Source organism: Salvelinus alpinus, chromosome 3 (assembly GCF_045679555.1).
Source record: "Salvelinus alpinus chromosome 3, SLU_Salpinus.1, whole genome shotgun sequence".
NCBI classification, from domain to species: domain Eukaryota; kingdom Metazoa; phylum Chordata; class Actinopteri; order Salmoniformes; family Salmonidae; genus Salvelinus; species Salvelinus alpinus.
In genome coordinates, this window is record NC_092088.1 from 110,455,643 (window position 1) to 110,464,805 (window position 9,163).

Consider the following 9,163-nt stretch of genomic DNA (forward strand, 5'->3'; position numbering starts at 1 on the left):
CTTATTTATAAAACCCTCTTAGTGACTGGGTGTAATGATACACCATCCAAAGCGTAATTAATAACTTCACCATGCTCAAAGGGATATTCAGTGTCTGCTTATATTTATCCATCTACCAATAGGTGTCCTTCTTTGCCAGGCATTGGAAAACCTCCATGGTCTTTGTGGTTGATTCTGTGCTTGAAATTCGCTACTCCACTGTGGGACCTTACAGACAATTGTATGTGTGGGGTACAGAGATGGGGTAATCACTCCAAAATCTGGTTAACCACTATTATTGCACACAGTGAGTCCATGCAATGTATTATGTGAAGAAAATATATATATATTATGTGACTTGTCGAGCACATTTGTACTCCTGAATGTATTTAGGCTTGCCATAAAAGGGGTAAAAGACTTATTGATTCAAGACATTTCAGCTTTAAATTTGGAATTAATTGGTAAAAATGTCTAAACAAAAAATTCCACTTTTTACATTGTGGGATATTGTGTATAGATCAGTGACTACATATATAAACGTTATCCATTTTAAATTCAGGCTGTAAGACAACAAAATATGGAAAAAGTCAAGCGCCGTGAAAAGTTTCTGAAGGCACTGTATGGCACAGTCTCGTTGGCTTGTGGCTACTGTCTACTGGCTAGTTGGCTAGCTAACTGGCTATAATAGGACATTCACAAGATTGTTGTTTGTGCTCTGATTTTTTTTACACAGATGACTTCAGCCATATGAAAAACCTTCCATAGCTAAATATACCTATCTAGCTAGCTTCCTTTGCTTGTAGCTTGCTTCTCATCCAACTGTTGTTAGCTAGTTAGCTACAGCTGCTAGCCTGCTACAGCTAGCTGCTGCTATTACGCAGCAACCGAGTAGCTGGTCCCGGTTTTAGAACTCTGAGATTCGGCTGAAAAGATGTTAGCATTGTCAAAAATGTTACAAAAAGGTAGCACATCGTTGGTTCTTAATGGACAGAAATGAGCACGTGAGAGCGATGAATTATATATTTAATAAAACGTGTTGCACCTACAAACTTAGAAAAAAAAAATTGTCCTCAACTGGTAGTACCAGTCTTGTCCCATCCATGCAACTCCCCTACAGACTTGGAAGAGACAAAGGTCGAGAGCCATGCGTCCTACGAAACACAACCCTGCCAAGGTGCACGGCTTCTTGACACGCTGCTCGCTTAACCCAGAAGTCAGCCGCACCAATGTGTCAGAGGAAACACCGTCCAACTGGTAACTGCCAACTGGTAACTGCGGTCAGCTTGCAGGCACCTGGCCCACCACAAGGAGTCGCAAGAGCACAATGGGACAGGGAAATCCCGGCCGGCCAAACCCTCCCCTAACCCAGACGACACTGGGCCAATTGTGCACCGCCTCACGGGTCCCCCGGTCATGGCCAGTTGTGAGCCTGGGATCGAACCCGGGGCTGTAGTGATGCAGTGCCTTAGACCGCTGCACCACTCGGGAGGTCCGCCATCAGACATTTTTTAAATCCTATAGTCACTTTATGGATGCTACAGTCTCGTTTTAGTCCGACGTCTAAAATTTGAGCTAGATAGGCGCAGAAAATACTCTGAAAACTCAATTGTCAACGACCCTGTTAAGATATCCGGTATGTGGTGCTTGGTAACGGACGTGCAGCTCATGACGAGAGGTGGGGAATGTGTGGTGTACCTTTTCATAAACATTGGTGTCATATTGGCTTAGATATGATGGTAGGGAGATTTAAATTCAACATTGAGCTTCAACCAATGCATAATCTAGTCTACAATATTATGGATTTTTCCATCCCAGCCACAGAATCTGAAAAAGCTATCGCAAATATTTATTGTACCTCGTTGCCATAACAACCACATATGGTACCTTGTACTTCTGTAGGAGAGGCTTGTTCTGCAATACTGCTGTTGTCACCAGGGCAACTATCGCTGTGATACCAAGCGCTGTGATGATGATCACAGCCTTATGCCAGGCGTTCTTTCCTTTCGTCTCTGAGGAAGAAGGAGAGATGTGGAGAGAGGGAGAGAGGCAGGAGAAGAGAGAGGGAGGGGCAGAGTTAGCATCTTCCATCCAGCTGCTGATGATGTCACATCTGTATTATTGATGACAGGATGGTTCTGAGTGTTATTGCTGCTGTTGTGTAACTAGGGACTAGTTCTAAATGTGTTGTAAATGTCCATATTAACTCAAGTTAATGCTCTAACCAGAGGTAGTTTCAACAAGTGTTAGCCGCGGCCATTCGCTAACATTACACTAGGTTAGGGAAGGAGAGGGTGGAAAGAGAGGGGGGGGGGGTGGGTTAGTGAAAGGGAGGGAGGAGGGTGGGTTAAGGTTAGTGAAAGGGAGGGAGGACAGGTGGCGGAATAGAGGTAGAGAGGGTAAAGGGTGGGGAAGAGAGGGAGGAGGGTAGGGAGAGAGGGATAAAGGAGGTGGGGGGAGAGAGGGAGAGCGGGATAAAGGAGGTGGGGGGAGAGAGGGATAGAATAGGGTGGGGGAAGAGAGGGAGAGAGGGATAGAATAGGGTAGGGGAAGAGAGGGAGGAGGGTAGGGGGAGAGAGGGAGAGAGGGATAGAATAGGGTAGGGGAAGAGAGGGAGGAGGGTAGGGGGAGAGAGGGAGGAGGGTAGGGAGAGAGGGATAAAGGAGGGTGGGGGAAGAGAGGGAGAGAGGGAGAGAGGGATAAAGGAGGGTGGGGGAAGAGAGGGAGGAGGGTAGGGAGAGAGGGATAAAGGAGGGTGGGGGAAGAGAGGGAGAGAGGGAGAGAGGGATATAGGAGGGTGGGGGGGAGAGAGGGAGGAGGGAGGAGGGTAGGGGGAGAGAGGGAGGAGGGTAGGGGGAGAGAGGGAGGAGGGTAGGGGGAGAGAGGGAGGAGGGTAGGGGGAGAGAGGGAGGAGGGTAGGGGGAGAGGGAGGAGGGATAGAGGAGGGTGGTGGAAGAGAGGGAGAGAGGGAGGAGGGTAGGGGGAGAGAGGGAGGAGGGTAGGGGGAGAGAGGGAGGAGGGTAGGGGGAGAGAGGGAGGAGGGTAGGGGGGAGAGAGGGAGGAGGGTAGGGGGAGAGAGGGAGGAGGGATAGAGGAGGGTGGTGGAAGAGAGGGAGGAGGGTAGGGGGAGAGCGGGAGAGAAGGAAGAGGGTGGGAGGAGAGAGGGAGAGAGGGATAGAGGCAGGAGGGTGGGGGAATACATGAGACAGGAGAGATTGACATGCATATTATTAATGTTTGCTCTCTCTGTGCATCCAAGGGCCTGCTGTGCTGCCCTGTTCTGAGCCTTTATTATGGACAGACTTCTCCCCATCTTAGCTACAGCTGCACCATCGAGATCATCCTGACTGATTGCATCACTGCCTGGTATGGCAACTGCTCAGTCTCTGACCGCAAGGCACTACAGAGGGTAGTGCGTACGGCCCAGTACATCACTGGGGCCAAGCTTCCTGCCATCCAGGACCTCTATACCAGGTGGTGTCAGGGGAAGGCCCTAAAAGTTGTCAATGACTCCAGCCACCCTAGTCATAAACTGTTCTCTCTGCTACCACACGGCAAGCGGTACCGGAGCACCAAGTCTAGGTCCAAAAGGCTTCTTAACAGCTTCTACCCTCAAGCCATAAGAGTCCTGAACAGCTAATCAAATGGCTACCCGGACTATTAGCTTTTATATTTGAGTAGCTGCTGCCTTGGTAGGAACTAATGGGGATCCATAGTAAATACAAAATACAAAATCATCGGCAAGGAAACAATTGCCGCATTGTAACTCTGAGTGATCCAGTTTGTCCCAAAACAGATCGTAGTAGATACAGCTTCTACAACGCTGGAACCGGTCATTTACCAGACAAAGAGGGCTCCATTGGAAAACTCGTCTGGGACTAACTTCGTCAGCTTGATGGCTAAAGTTAGCAACTTAGCTAGAGGCTATTTCAAGCAGACTTTAACCTGTGAGTTAAGCAGGATTCCGGGAAAAGAAAAAGAGGTCCTAGCTGTTAAAAGCTAAGCGCGGAATCCATGCAACAACAGGTTCGGTTTTTATGTTTAACAAAGATGGATTGTTTTAGTTAAAGTAACAAACCTAGTGTTTCCTGTATAGTGTTCCGCTGCACTCTGGGAGAAGGTTTCTCCCCTAGGAAACTCTTTTCCACCTTCTCCTCCCTCCTTAATCCCCCTCCCTCCTCTGTCTCCGCGGACAACTTTGTCAACCACTTTGAAAAGAAGGTTGACAACATCCGCTCCTTATTCACTCAGCCTATTGAGTCCACTGGTCACACTCAATCACTCAGCCTATTGAGTCCACTGGTCACACTCAATCACTCAGCCTATTGAGTCCACTGGTCACACTCAATCACTCAGCCTATTGAGTCCACTGGTCACACTCAATCACTCAGCCTATTGAGTCCACTGGTCACACTCAATCACTCAGCCTATTGAGTCCACTGGTCACACTCAATCACTCAGCCTATTGAGTCCACTGGTCACACTCAATCACTCAGCCTATTGAGTCCACTGGTCTCTCTCATTCACTCAGCCGATTGAGTCCACTGGTCACACTCAATCACTCAGCCTATTGAGTCCACTGGTCTCTCTTATTCACTCAGCCTATTGACTCCACTGGTCTCTCTTATTCACTCAGCCTATTGAGTCCACTGGTCTCTCTTATTCACTCAGCCTATTGAGTCCACTGGTCTCACTCAATCACTCAGCCTATTGAGTCCACTGGTCACACTCAATCACTCAGCCTATTGAGTCCACTGGTCACACTCAATCACTCAGCCTATTGAGTCCACTGGTCACACTCAATCACTCAGCCTATTGAGTCCACTGGTCACACTCAATCACTCAGCCTATTGAGTCCACTGGTCACACTCAATCACTCAGCCTATTGAGTCCACTGGTCACACTCAATCACTCAGCCTATTGAGTCCACTGGTCTCTCTCATTCACTCAGCCTATTGAGTCCACTGGTCACACTCAATCACTCAGCCTATTGAGTCCACTGGTCACACTCAATCACTCAGCCTATTGAGTCCACTGGTCTCTCTCATTCACTCAGCCTATTGAGTCCACTGGTCACACTCAATCACTCAGCCTATTGAGTCCACTGGTCTCTCTTATTCACTCAGCCTATTGAGTCCACTGGTCTCTCTTATTCACTCAGCCTATTGAGTCCACTGGTCACACTCAATCACTCAGCCTATTGAGTCCACTGGTCACACTCAATCACTCAGCCTATTGAGTCCACTGGTCACACTCAATCACTCAGCCTATTGAGTCCACTGGTCACACTCAATCACTCAGCCTATTGAGTCCACTGGTCACACTCAATCACTCAGCCTATTGAGTCCACTGGTCACACTCAATCACTCAGCCTATTGAGTCCACTGGTCACACTCAATCACTCAGCCTATTGAGTCCACTGGTCACACTCAATCACTCAGCCTATTGAGTCCACTGGTCACACTCACACAGAACTACCCCATGCCTTGATCTCTTTCTGGATTATTTTGCATCCACAGTGGACACATGGGTGGATGAAGCACATCAATGCTCAGCTGCTAACAAAACTGATGCGGAGGTCCAGCCAAGGGACAGTATCGCAAATATCTAATCAAAATGTGGACATGAATCACAACACAGCAGGCGCTCAGGACAATCCACCACATCTTATATCAGGCTCAATTTGGAGGCTGACAAGGCAGCCTTATTGGTTAAAGTGCTGAATGTATCCCCTTAGTTCACCACGTCTCTGCTGCACACGGCCAGGGGCAAAGTAGTATGTTGCAAGAAAGTGCTACCACCACATACAGCTCTGTTCATCGTATGTCAACCAACACACAGGCGGAGCCTGTTGTAAGACCAAAAGATATGCAGCTGTAACATCCAGGAGAGGAAGGCCTATCAACCCAGATCAGGGTGGAGCCGACATCACGGGCACTGTTGTCAACATTCTGCTACACCAACCAGCTATCACTGAAATGCTGGTAAAGCAGCAAAGGTTGTCCTCATTACTACCTCTTAGTGTACCTGTGTTTACAGCAAAGGTTGTCCTCATTACCACCTCTTAGTGTACCTGTGTTTACAGCAAAGGTTGTCCTCATTACCACCTCTTAGTGTACCTGTGTTTACAGCAAAGGTTGTCCTCATTACCACCTCTTAGTGTACCTGTGTTTATTGCAAAGACAGGCTGTACTTTTTGGAGCAATTCACCAGAGATCTAGTCTGCAGTTGATATGGAGGCTAACAGAGGTTATGCAGAGGCCGAAAGGCTTCTGAAAAAACCACTTTGTAGATGACTATAGAATCACCACAACTCACATTGAGAAGGCTCTAAGCTGGCCACCAATCAGGGTTGAAGATTCCACATCCCTACAAGACCATCTGTCTCTTTGAACTGACAGTTCTTTTGTTTTCTTCATGGTGTTGGATGACAAAGGGATATTGCATGCGTGTTACCTCATTTTTATACCCTAGTGAAACAGGAAGTGATGTAATGGCTCACGATAGTTCCTTAAGATTTAGATAAACTTAAATAAGTGGAATTTAATTCCTGGCTTAATTTTGGTAGATGTTATTTACAATAATCTTTAAGGGTGCCTTTGATAAAACCTTGATTTGGAGGACATTGATTTTTTTATTCAATCAATAAATTATTTTGGTGGGTTCCATTGAAACATTAATAAAGTACAGTATTTCTCACATTTTGGTATTTAGATTTTATCTCTATAATTAGATTGTTTATATTTTTTTAAGTATTGTTTGTGCATTGCCAGTCAGGGGGTGCCAGTAATGTTGGAGACCACTGTACAGTCGTGGCCAAAAGTTTTGAGAATGACACAAATATTAATTTCCACAAAGTTTGCTGCTTCAGTGTCTTTAGAGATTTTTGGCAGATGTTGCTATGGAATACTGAAGTATAATTACAAGCATTTCATAAGTGTCAAAGGCTTTTATTGACAATTACATGAAGTTGATGCAAAGAGTCAATATTTGCAGTGTTGACCCTTCTTTTTCAAGACCTCTGCAATCTGCCCTGGCATTCTGTCAATTAACTTCTGGGCCACATCCTGACTGATGGCAGCCCATTCTTGCATAATCAATGCTTGGAGTTTGTCAGAATTTGTGGGTTTTTGTTTGTCCACCCGCCTCTTGAGGATTGACCACAAGTTCTCAATGGGATTAAGGTCTGGGGAGTTTCCTGGCCATGGGCCCAAAATATCAATGTTTTGTTCCCCGAGCCACTTAGTTATCACTTTTGCCTTATGGCAAGGTGCTCCATCATGCTGGAAAAGGCATTGTTTGTCACCAAACTGTTCCTGGATGGTTGGGAGAAGTTGCTCTCGGAGGATGTGTTGGTACCATTCTTTATTCATTGCTGTGTTCTTAGGCAAAATTGTGAGTGAGCCCACTCCCTTAGCTGAGAAGCAACCCCACACATGAATGGTCTCAGGATGCTTTACTGTTGGCATGACACAGGACTGATGATAGGACTGTAATCTACGACTACATAGACTGAGACTGTAGAATCTACGACTACATAGACTACTAGGACTGTAGAATCTACGACTACATAGACTACTGAGACTGTAGAATCTACGACTACATAGACTACTGAGACTGTAGAATCTACGACTACATAGACTACTGAGACTATAGAATCTACGACCACATAGACTACTGAGACTATAGAATCTACAACTACATAGACTACTGAGACTATAGAATCTACGACTACATAGACTACTGAGACTATAGAATCTACGACCACATAGACTACTGAGACTATAGAATCTACGACCACATAGACTACTGAGACTATAGAATCTACAACTACATAGACTACTCGGACTATAGAATCTACGACTACATAGACTACTCGGACTATAGAATCTACGACTACATAGACTACTGAGACTGTAGAAAGGGAAACTGAGATACTATAGCTATGAGACTATAGATACTGGAGACTATGGCGACTGTAGAGACTATATATAACTTGTCTGTGACTACATAGACTACTGAGACTATAGAGAGTAGAGAGGAACTGTTGAAGATACATATGACAGATGAAGAAGGCAAGAGCTAGTCTTAGGGAGAAGACTAGAGAGAGGGCACGTAACGGTACCATGCCCCGCTGACAGCTGTCTGTAGGCATATATTTGAAATGTCTACGTGGTCTGCAGCAACAGGTAAAAGCACGAGGTGTTATTTTATATGTATAGGAAGATACATAAGGTGCATAGGAAGTAACGACAAGAGAATCGTTGAAGATGCACATGGAGTAATAAGGGAGATTACTGAGTGTGTTATGGAATAGTGAAAAGTGAATGTGGATGTGAGAGTTGTGTGTTTGTGGAAAGGATGTGTTAAGCTGATTGAAATGTTGATAATAAGAGGATTGAAATGTAGATTATAAGAGATGGATGAAGTGAATGAGAGCTGTCAAGGGAATAGCTCCGGTGTTAAAGAGGTGCGTGTCTGCAAGGATACCCCAACCAGTTCTGAGAACTGAGTTTTTCGATCTATAACGTTATCTATGGGGTTCTGTCCACCACCGCCCGTCGATCTACAGGTAATGAGCACTGACAGGAGAAGTTTGAGAGGGTAGCAGCTGAGATGGGTAAGGGTTGTTCATTGATCCCCCCCGGACACTGAGATTTCCTTGAGAACATGATATGTGTACCTTTAGGGCTGGCTGCGCTGTGATCGTTGCTGGTGGTGTGGATGTAAATACCTAAGTTGATTTATAACGTTATATAGGGATTCTGTGTGGAGATATGAAAGGAGAGAGTACTATTCCCAAATATGTTGTTAAATAGAACACTAGTGTAAATATTTTAACTTGTTATGGCTGCAGGGGGCGTATTGAATAACTGGAAATATGTGCCCATTTTCAAACGGCCTCTTACTCAATTTTTGCTCGTACAATATGCATATTATTATTACTATTGGATAGAAAACAGTCTCTAGTTTCTAAAAACGTTTGAATTATTTCTCTAAGTGGAACAGAACTCTTTTTACAGACCATTTCCTATCCGGAAGTGAGATTTCCAAAATCGATGTCTCTCTTCAAGACCTTGTCTATAAAAGGGCATGTCACTTAGGACTGTAGAAACACGTCATACGCCTTCCCCTGGGTGTCATGCGGAAGTGAGAGCAGAAATGACTTGATTATCTCGTCCTGGGA

At 45.5% G+C, this 9,163-nt stretch overlaps 1 long non-coding RNA gene across 1 annotated transcript in view; it reads right to left on the reverse strand.

Annotated features, from left to right (window-relative positions):
* Nucleotides 1-1,888: 1,888 nt before the first annotated feature.
* LOC139569778 (uncharacterized) overlaps nt 1,889-9,163 on the reverse strand; it is a 24,613-nt gene continuing 17,338 nt past the window's right edge. The window contains exon 2 of the long non-coding RNA XR_011673966.1: nt 1,889-1,988. This is a non-coding gene — a long non-coding RNA (uncharacterized lncRNA). The remainder of the gene's footprint in view (nt 1,989-9,163) is intronic.